The sequence below is a fragment of the Lathyrus oleraceus genome, chromosome 3 (genome assembly GCF_024323335.1).
Source record: "Lathyrus oleraceus cultivar Zhongwan6 chromosome 3, CAAS_Psat_ZW6_1.0, whole genome shotgun sequence".
NCBI classification, from domain to species: Eukaryota; Viridiplantae; Streptophyta; class Magnoliopsida; order Fabales; family Fabaceae; genus Lathyrus; species Lathyrus oleraceus.
In genome coordinates, this window is record NC_066581.1 from 379778680 (window position 1) to 379788560 (window position 9881).

Sequence of the window (9881 nt, forward strand, 5' to 3'; positions counted from 1 at the left end):
CCCATTCATCCAGATCTTGAATCCCAAACATAACCCTAAATTCTAATCAAAACAACAACAACCACAGTTTGAAGCAAACAAAGAATGAGGGCTTCGCATGCATTAAGGATTCGGTCACGAAGGCAATGTGAGGAGATTGAAATAAGAGCAAAGGAAACCAACCTGACGGCGGCGCTCTTCAACGAACCCTGGTAAGCACTCTCCTTCGCGATTTCCTTCCTCTGTTTTCGTTTCTTGGTGATGATGAAGTAATACCGTGTTGTTCTTGCTGTTGTGTTCTGGGTTTTCAAAAAACAAATCGTTCTGTTATCTCATGTGCCTGTTTCTTTTCGTTAACCTCTTAGGGTTATTTTAGAAAAATTATTGTGTTCTTTTTTAGGGGTTTTTTTTTGAGAAAAATGCTTTGTTGTTGCTGTTAACTTTTTAGATTTTTTTAGAAATCTTGCTCTGTGTTCGTGTGAGTTCCTTAGGGTTTTAGAAAAGAAATCTTTGTCCTTGTTGTTGTGTTCTAATGAATCTTTTATGGTGAATTTCTTGAGTCTAAAAAAAACTCCCTGCTGTTACACTTTTTCTCCAGATTATATGGGATTCTACTTTTGATAATTTGTTACCGTTTAAGCTATTGTTGCAATGCCTTTTCAGATGTTCAAATTAGTCCTCTAGATAAAGCTTTGAGCTGAGTAATTTGTTTAGTTATTTTTTAGTTTTTTAAGTGCTTTTAAAAAGTGCTTTTTTAATTAAGCTATTTTTCTCTGCAGGTTATAGCTATGAGATGACCTGATGGAATGGAAAAGTGGCTGCTCCAAGCTTCAAGACAACATGTTTTTGCGCCTAGGTCCAAAGGAGTGTTTAACCACTTAGTCAAAAAAATGTAATTATTTAGTCAAAAAAATGTAATTATTTAGTTTAATAATTATAGCTCTAGGATGACCTGATAGAATTAGGAATCTATTTTTGCAGCAAATTCCACTTAGTCAAAAAATATGTAATTATTTAGTTTAATAAAAAAATTTAAAGACAAAATGTATTTGGATTATTTGGAAGTTTTTGAATTAAATTTTAATTATGTAATTATCTTTTAAGCTTTTTCAAAATTTAACTCAACATTTATTTATGTTAATCAATTTCAATTTTTAAAAAACAACAAATTTTCAACTTAAGTATAATGACTTAATTTTAAAAAAACAAATTTCTAATTTAAGTATAATGACTAAATTTAAAAAAAAAACAAATTTCTAATTTAAGTATAATGACTTAATTTAAAAAATAAATTTCTAATTTAAATATAATGACTTAATTTAAAAAACAAATTTCTAATTTAAGTATAATGACTTAATTTTTTTAAAAACAAATTTCTATTTTAAATACAAAAATCTAAATATGGGACTTTTAATTTAAAAATAACACAATTCTATTTTATATACAAAAGTCTAAATATGGGACTTTTAATTTAAAAACAACACAATTCTATTTTATATACAAAAATCTAAATATGGGACTTTTAAAAAAAATACAATTCTATTTTAAATACAAAAAATCTAAATATGAAACTTTTAATTTAAAAAACGACACATACATGTTTCTAAAAAATGCAAATTTAATTTGGGAACCCATGAAGAACTTAGAACTTGGTATAAATATTTGGGATGTGTAAATGGACTAATAAATAGTGATAATAGAAATAATAACGTGGCTCTTAATACTTACTAATAGAAAAAAAAATAGGTTTTGGGTTAGTAATGTAAAAGGATTCAAACCACATTTTAGATTATGGACATACTTATGCAAATGGGCCTTTGAAATAAAAAGATCTCATGGGTAAACCACAAATGGCCGGACAAAATTGGGGTATGACAGTTGCCCCTATTTAATTACCTCAAACCGGTAAGTGATAATGACAGTAGTCTTTACGCATCCGCGGTGGGTGATAATTAAATACAAGAAGACCCAAATTTTGTCCTAGGAAATGGAAGGAAGAAAATACAGGAAGAATGTATGGTGAGAAATGGCCAAAAACATTATCCCACAGTAAAATGGATCAGTCAAGACTTTCTGGGAGTCGTCAGAACAGTATCCTGGACGTCATAGTCGAGATATGTTAGCAATGGAATGACATCCCTAGCTAGATCTCAAGATTTTTCAGGATGCAAGTGCAGTATAAAGAAAATCTGGCATGAGACTCTTCATATTGATGAAGCAGCATCTCAACAGTAAAAGTGAGATTCTCTGTATCGAGTCGAAGCAGCATCTTATATGATAGAATTAAGATGTTCCAGCAAGGGAAAGATACCTTAATTGAATCTAATACTCTCCGAGGATATTAGAGCAGTATCTTTAAAAAAATCTGAAATGAGACTCTTCAGATTGATGAAGCAGTATCTCAAACAGTAAAAATGAGATTCTCTATATCGCGTCGAAACAACATCTTATATGATAGAATTAAAGTATTCCAGCAAGGGAAAAATACTTTAATTGAACCTAAGACTCTCCGAGGATACTTAGAGCAACATCTCTAAAAAGATCTGAAATGAGACTCTTCATATTGATGAAGCAGCATCTCAAACAGTAAAAATGAGATTCTCTATATCGAGTCGAAACAGCATCTTATATGATAGAATTAAGATATTCCAGCAAGGGAAAGATACCTTAATTGAACCTAAGACTCTCCGAGGATACTTAGAGCAGTATCTCAAAAAAAATCTGAAATGAGACTCTTCATATTTATGAAGCAGCATCTCAAACAGTAAAAATGAGATTCTCTGTATCAAGTCGAAACAACATCTTATATGATAGAATTAAGATATTCCAGCAAGGGAAAGATACCTTAATTGAACCTAAGACTCTCCGAGGATACTTAGAGCGGTATCTCAAAAAAAATCTGAAATGAGACTCTTCATATTGATGAAGCAGCATCTCAAACAGTAAAAATGAGATTCTCTGTATCAAGTCGAAACAGCATCTTATATGATAGAATTAAGATATTCCAGCAAGGGAAAGATACCTTAATTGAACCTAAGACTCTCCAAGGATACTTAGAGCAGTATCTCAAACAGAGAAAATGAGATTCTTCAGATAAGTGAAGCAGTATCTCGAATATTCGTCTGTTGGGGGAATTTTTGAAAAGACTCCTTTTGGGAGATTTACTAGAAATGCTCTGCAGGGGAAAAGCTCATAAGAGACTTTTTAGGGTAACCTCTGCTTAGGGAGCAATGACTGTAAAAAAAATGTTGGGAATATCACTATTTAAAAAGTTGAAAAATGATTTGCTGAGAAATAACCCTACGAGCCTATGTAGGGTAATAAGTTTATTTGGAAATGAGGAATGTCCGAGACATATACTAATGACCTTGGATCCTGTTATTTTATATTTGGCTTTTGTATAATGTCCCACTTTAGGTGGGAATTACATATATGGGATGATGCACGGGATGTATGCAAGTATGCCATTGCTGGGGATATTTGGATGTGCATGTAGGAATGCGAATGATTTTTATTTTGCTGAAATTCCCATTTTGTGGGAGTGTTATGCATGAGTATGCTGATGCTTGATATGACTGTGTTTTTTTGAATTTTCTTGTTTGGCAGGAAATTATGCATGAAATGATGCCTGTGATGCATGTAGGAATGCAACTGGGTAATTGGATATGCCCCGGTTAAGACATTTCGCTTTGAGGTATGATGCCAACAGCATAGATTTTTTATCATTGGGGCGATCAATGGAGATCAAATTTTAATGCCCCTGCTAGGTGGTTCTGGGAATATACTTGGGTTGTTCCGGATCATTGAAAGGTTCAGACTTTTCAACACACGATACTCTGTCCATGATTTATCGATGTTTCTGTTGGAAATGTGATGGAGCTTTGCCCTGGTCTGGCTATACCATGAGTACATTTATGAGAGGTATGAATCAGTAGTTGAAAGGAACATAACCGTCTGCAATCAGTCCCGCACCTTTATGAAAGACAAGAGTGAATCTTGGGGACTAAAGGATTCGTCCGCTTACTGTTTCAAAAACAATTTTACCACTTTATTCAAACATGCATTTCATTTTCTCCAATAGTTTTTTTTAAAAGTAATGTTTATCAAAAATAAAAGGTTCTTTGCAAACAAACAGATAAAATAAAAAAATGATTTGGGCACACTTTGTTGAGAAAAATTATCTTTTAATGATTTGACCCTTAAATGGGTGATTGTACATAAAGACGCAATTCCTTAATGAGGTAATTGTTGTGCATAGAAAACAAAATGGCAATGAGAATTGAGTTCTTATTGAGTTTCCACACTGCTATGATCCTTATGTCTTCGATAGCCCGAGCACTTTGCTTTTGAAAAGTGAGGTAGATCGATTATTTGTCTTCGAGGGTATGTCAGATGTCTGTAAGTATAACTCTTTGCCTTGGAATTAATCCCTAACTTTTGCCTGGACCGCCCTTTCGGGTTTTCGATCCACCGGGATACCCATTTTTGCCTGAGTCGCCCTTTCGGGTTTTCAACTCAACGGGTCAAATTCTTTTATTTTTATCCCTAATTTTTGCCTAGATCGCCCTTTCGGGTTTTCGATTCACCAGGATAGCCATTTTTTTTCCTAAATCGCCCTTTCAGGTTTTCGATTTAGCGGCTTTTATTATTCCACTTTTTTAGGCGAAGTACTTTTTAACAGCATCAGTGCTGGTGGAAGCGGCAACTCATCACCGTCCATAGTTGCTAGAATTAGAGCGCCTCCGGAAAAGGCTCTAACCACCACAAATGGGCCTTCATAATTTGGTGTCCATTTCCCTCTAGAGTCTTTGTGAATGGGCAAGATTTTCTTCAGTACTAAATCTCCCTCTTGAAACACCCTGGGACGAACTTTCTTGTTGAATGCCTTTTTAAGACGCCTCTGATAGAGTTGACCGTGACCTAACGCTTTCAAGCGTTTCTCCTCAATAAGGTTGAGCTCGTCATACCTTGATTGAACCCATTTCGCCTCTTCTAGCTTAGCCTCCATTAGGACTCTCATCGAGGGGATCTCTACTTCTATAGGGAGAACTGCTTCCATACCGTATACTAAGGAATAAGGGGTTGCCCCTGTTGAAGTTCGTATCGACGTGCGATAGCCATGTAACGCAAAAGGTAACATCTTGTGCCAATCCTTGTACGTAACAACCATCTTTTGGATGATTTTCTTGATATTTTTATTTGCAGCTTCAACAGCCCCATTCATCTTAGGTAGATAGGGTGATGAGTTGTGGTGCTCGATCTTGAATGTTGCGCATAACTCATCCATGGTCTTGTTGTTGAGATTGGACCCATTATCAGTGATGATTTTGTTGGGAATACCATATCGACATATGATGTTGTTTTTTAAGAAACGGGCGACTACGTGCTTTGTGACATTCGCATAGGACGCGGCTTCCACCCATTTGGTAAAATAATCTATGGCCACCAAGATAAATCTGTGTCCATTTGATGCTTTGGGTTCTATCATTCCAATCATGTCGATGCCCCACATAAAGAAAGGCCAAGGTGATGCTATGACATTCAGCGGGGTAGGCGGTACATGTAACACCCCGATGAAATTAAGATAATTGTTTAAATTAAGTTAATATTTTATTTATTAATTTAATTAAATAATTAGAAAATTATTGGATTATTAATATTATTATTGGGATAATATTATTGGGTTTTATTATTTGAGTATATAAGTTGGAATAATAAAAAGTCCTAATTTTTGGGGAAAAGGGTTTTCACGTGAAAAGGAACAGAGAAGCGGCTGAAAGTGGAAAAAGGCAAAGAGGCAGAGCAAGAGAAGAGGAAAAGCTTGAAGCTAACGGAAGTGCCGGATTAACTCAGGTAAGGGGGGTTTATCATCGATTAACGGGTATTATGGGATAGTATGTGATGGGTAGTGAGAAACCATTGAAATTGCCTCTGATTGAATGATATATGTGATGAACTTGTGACTTATTGATGAACGAATTTGGGTGATGATTGATGAGGAATTCGTAGGAATTAGAGGTAGAAAGGTTAACAATTTGTGAAATCGAAAATGTATGATTCGTGTTAGATGTTATGTGTAATATTATGTGAAATTTGGACTGTGGAAGGGTAAATTGGATAGATCTCGTAGCAGAGAAAGCCATTGCAGATCTGAGAGTTCTGGTTTCTGGTCATACGCGTATGGCACTAGGCAATACGCGTATGAGATGGCTGGTACGCGTATGGCACTAGGCAATACGCGTATGGATGAGGAAGATGATGTTTTGAACGTGTTTTGGTCTCTGTTGGTACGCGTATGGGAATGTGATACGCGTAGCATACGCGTATGGGCGTGAGCATTACGCGTATGGATTTGGTCAGGCGTGGGCAATACGCGTATGGGCATAGGCAATACGCGTATGGGCAGAATTGTGATTTTTCTGTGCTGTTGTTGTGCAGTTTTGGTTGTTTAGGCTGAGTGATGTACTTAGCTGATGTATGATGTAGCAGGGATCATTTCCCGTTGTTTTGAGTAGTATGGGTATTAGTAGAATGTGCTAATACTGTATTTGATTATGTGGCATGATGTGATATGCTTTTGTGATAAAATGTATTAATGATGTGTGATGATAAGCATGACGCTGTGAATGTATCAGTTATGTATGTATTTGTGAATAGACTGTTTTATGGCTTAGAGTGTGAGCTTATGTCTATTCTTGAATTGTTGCTGTTGTTGTTGCATTGCTAGGTGATTAGCATGCTTATTCTAGCCTTTGGGGCTGTAGCTAATTCCCATGGTGAGGAATTAGTGAGTGAACCATGGTGGGTTTGTTGTTGATGTTTGCATGCTAGATGATTAGTGTGCATAGTCTAGCCTTCGGGGCTGTAGCTAATTCCCATGGTGAGGAATTGGTGAGTGAGTCATTAGATCTCAAATGAGTGGGACTAGTGAGCTTAGTAGCCGTATCTGGATTTGATCGGTGAGCTTGAACTGTATGTTCAAGAATAGTCGGTACCGCATGTGTGGAGTCTCATTTCATAATGAATGTATGGCATATAATATGAATGGATGTATTCCAGTATTATATGTGTGTTATGTGTTGTGTTGTTGATGTTGAGTATGGTTGAGATTATATATATGCTATATGTTACTGTTGAATATGATGTTTGAACGGATATTGCCGTTGCTGAGTGCGTAGTCTGATTAGGGTGAATTGATGTGTTATTTACTTAGCATTACATGTTGTTCTATAATGCTTATTATGTTGATTGAGGAACTCACCCTTACATCTATTTTTCAGGTAACGAGCAGTGAGTTGAGTAGAAGCTAGTGCTATGGAGTCTAGTGTCGTCCTTAGTGGGTCATGCTCTGGTAGATGTAACATCGGGAGGGAATGTTTGACTATGTTTTAATTTAGTTGTTGATTCAACTTTACATGTAATGTAGTACATGATTTGAATGTCGATGTTTTGTACCCGCTGCGAATTATGCAAAAGAGTCTTATTTTGATTTAATAAATGAGCATGACAGGATATTTTGATAATTGTTGTGAAATGATTGTGTGACACCCTTCGGGGCATAATTACTCTGATTGATATGTTATTATTTTAATTAAATATTTTGGGGTATTTGGAAGGGTGTTACATTAGTGGTATCAGAGCATAGTCGATCGAGTCGAGTCGTAATTATTTTGTTTCCCCTGTACGGTATAGGTGTTGTATAACCTATCAGTACTCATTGTTTTAGTTTGTTTGGGTTTTCAGAATAGAGATGGCTGGGAGAGGTAGAGATGATGCTGCAATTGCTGAGGCTCTGGGTATGCTAGCTGGAGTACTTGGAGGAAATCCGAATGTTGTAGGAATGGGAGCTGCTCGTCAACTGAGTGAGTTCCAGAAGAACAATCCTCCAATGTTTAAGGGAGCATACGATCCAGATGGGGCTCAGAAGTGGTTGAAGGAGATCGAGAGAATCTTCCGAGTAACTGAGTGTGCCGATAACCAGAAGGTCGGGTTCGGTACGCATATGCTGTCAGAGGAAGCTGATGATTGGTGGGTTGCTACCCGCACTGAGTTGGAATCTGCTGGAAATGCTGAGATCACTTGGGCTGTGTTCAGAGAGAGATTTCTGAGGAAGTACTTTCCAGAGGATGTCAGAGGAAAGAAAGAAATAGAATTCTTGGAATTGAAGCAGGGTAACCGGTCTGTTACTGAGTATGCTGCTAAGTTCACAGAGCTGTCAAAGTATTATACTCCCTATAGTGAGGCTACTGGGGAATTTTCCAAATGTGTGAAGTTTGAGAACGGGTTGCGTCCCGAGATCAAGCAGGCGATTGGATATCAGCGGATCAGGGTGTTTTCTGATTTGGTTGACTGTTGCAGGATTTTCGAGCAGGATTCCAAGGCTAGAGCAGAGAGCTATCAGCAAAGGGTTGATAGGAAAGGTAAGAATCAGATTGATCGTGGAAAACCGTATGCAGCTGGCAAAGGTTTCCAGCGGCAGAGTGGGATGAAGAGGCCTAGTGGGGGAGACTCTAGTGCCCCTGTTAAGTGTTATAGATGTGGTCGGGCTGGACATCGTGTTCATGAGTGTACCAGTGCTGAGATGAAGTGTTTCAAGTGTGGAAAAGGTGGTCATTTGGCTGCAGAGTGTCGGTTGAAGACTGTGACTTGTTTCAACTGTGGAGAAGTGGGTCATATCAGTCCACAGTGTCCTAAGCCAAAGAAAGAGAATCAGTCAGGAGGCAAGGTCTTTGCTTTATCGGGTTCTGAGACTTCTGCAGATGATCGTTTGATCCGAGGTACGTGTTATATTAATGGCTTTCCTCTTGTAGCTATTATTGACACAGGTGCTACTCATTCCTTTATATCTTTGGATTGTGCTGTGAAACTTAAGTTAGAGATATCTAAGATGCTTGGAAGTATGGTGATTGATACTCCTGCGAAGGGTTCAGTGACTACTACTTCAGTTTGTTTGAGTTGTCCTTTGAGTATTTTTGGTAGAGACTTTGGGATAGACCTTGTGTGTCTTCCACTAGTGCAGATTGATGTTATCCTGGGTATGAATTGGTTGGTGTTTAACCGAGTTTCTATCAACTATTTTGATAAGACTATGATATTCCCTGAGATTGAAGAAGGAAAGGATTTGTTTCTATCAGCGAGGCAGGTGAATGAGGAAGTAGCAGATGGGGCAGAGTTGTTTATGCTGTTAGCGACTTTGGAAGCTAAAGATAAACTGGTGATTTGTGATCTGGCTGTGGTGTGTGATTTTCCTGATGTGTTTCCTGAAGAAGTGAATGAATTGCCGCCAGAGCGTGAAGTTGAGTTCTCGATTGATTTGGTACCTGGTACTAGACCGATATCGATGGCTCCGTACCGTATGTCTGCTGTTGAGTTAGCTGAATTGAAGAGTCAGCTGGAAGATCTGTTGGATAAGAAATTTATTCGTCCGAGTGTGTCACCGTGGGGTGCACCAGTGTTGTTGGTTAAGAAGAAAGAAGGTACTATGAGGTTGTGTGTGGACTACAGGCAACTGAACAAAGTGACGATCAAGAATCGGTATCCTTTGCCGAGGATTGATGATTTGATGGATCAATTGGTTGGTGCGAGGGTGTTCAGCAAAATAGATTTGAGATCTGGGTATCATCAGATACGTGTGAAAACTGAAGATATTCAGAAGACTGCTTTCAGAACAAGGTATGGACATTATGAGTATTCTGTAATGCCTTTTGGTGTGACTAATGCGCCTGGAGTATTTATGGAGTATATGAATAGGATTTTCCATCCGTACCTAGACAAGTTTGTGGTAGTGTTTATTGATGACATTTTGGTGTATTCGAAATCTGAAGAAGAGCATGCTGAGCATTTGAGAGTGGTTTTGGGAATTCTACGAGAAAAGAAGTTATTTGCTAAACTGTCTAAATGTG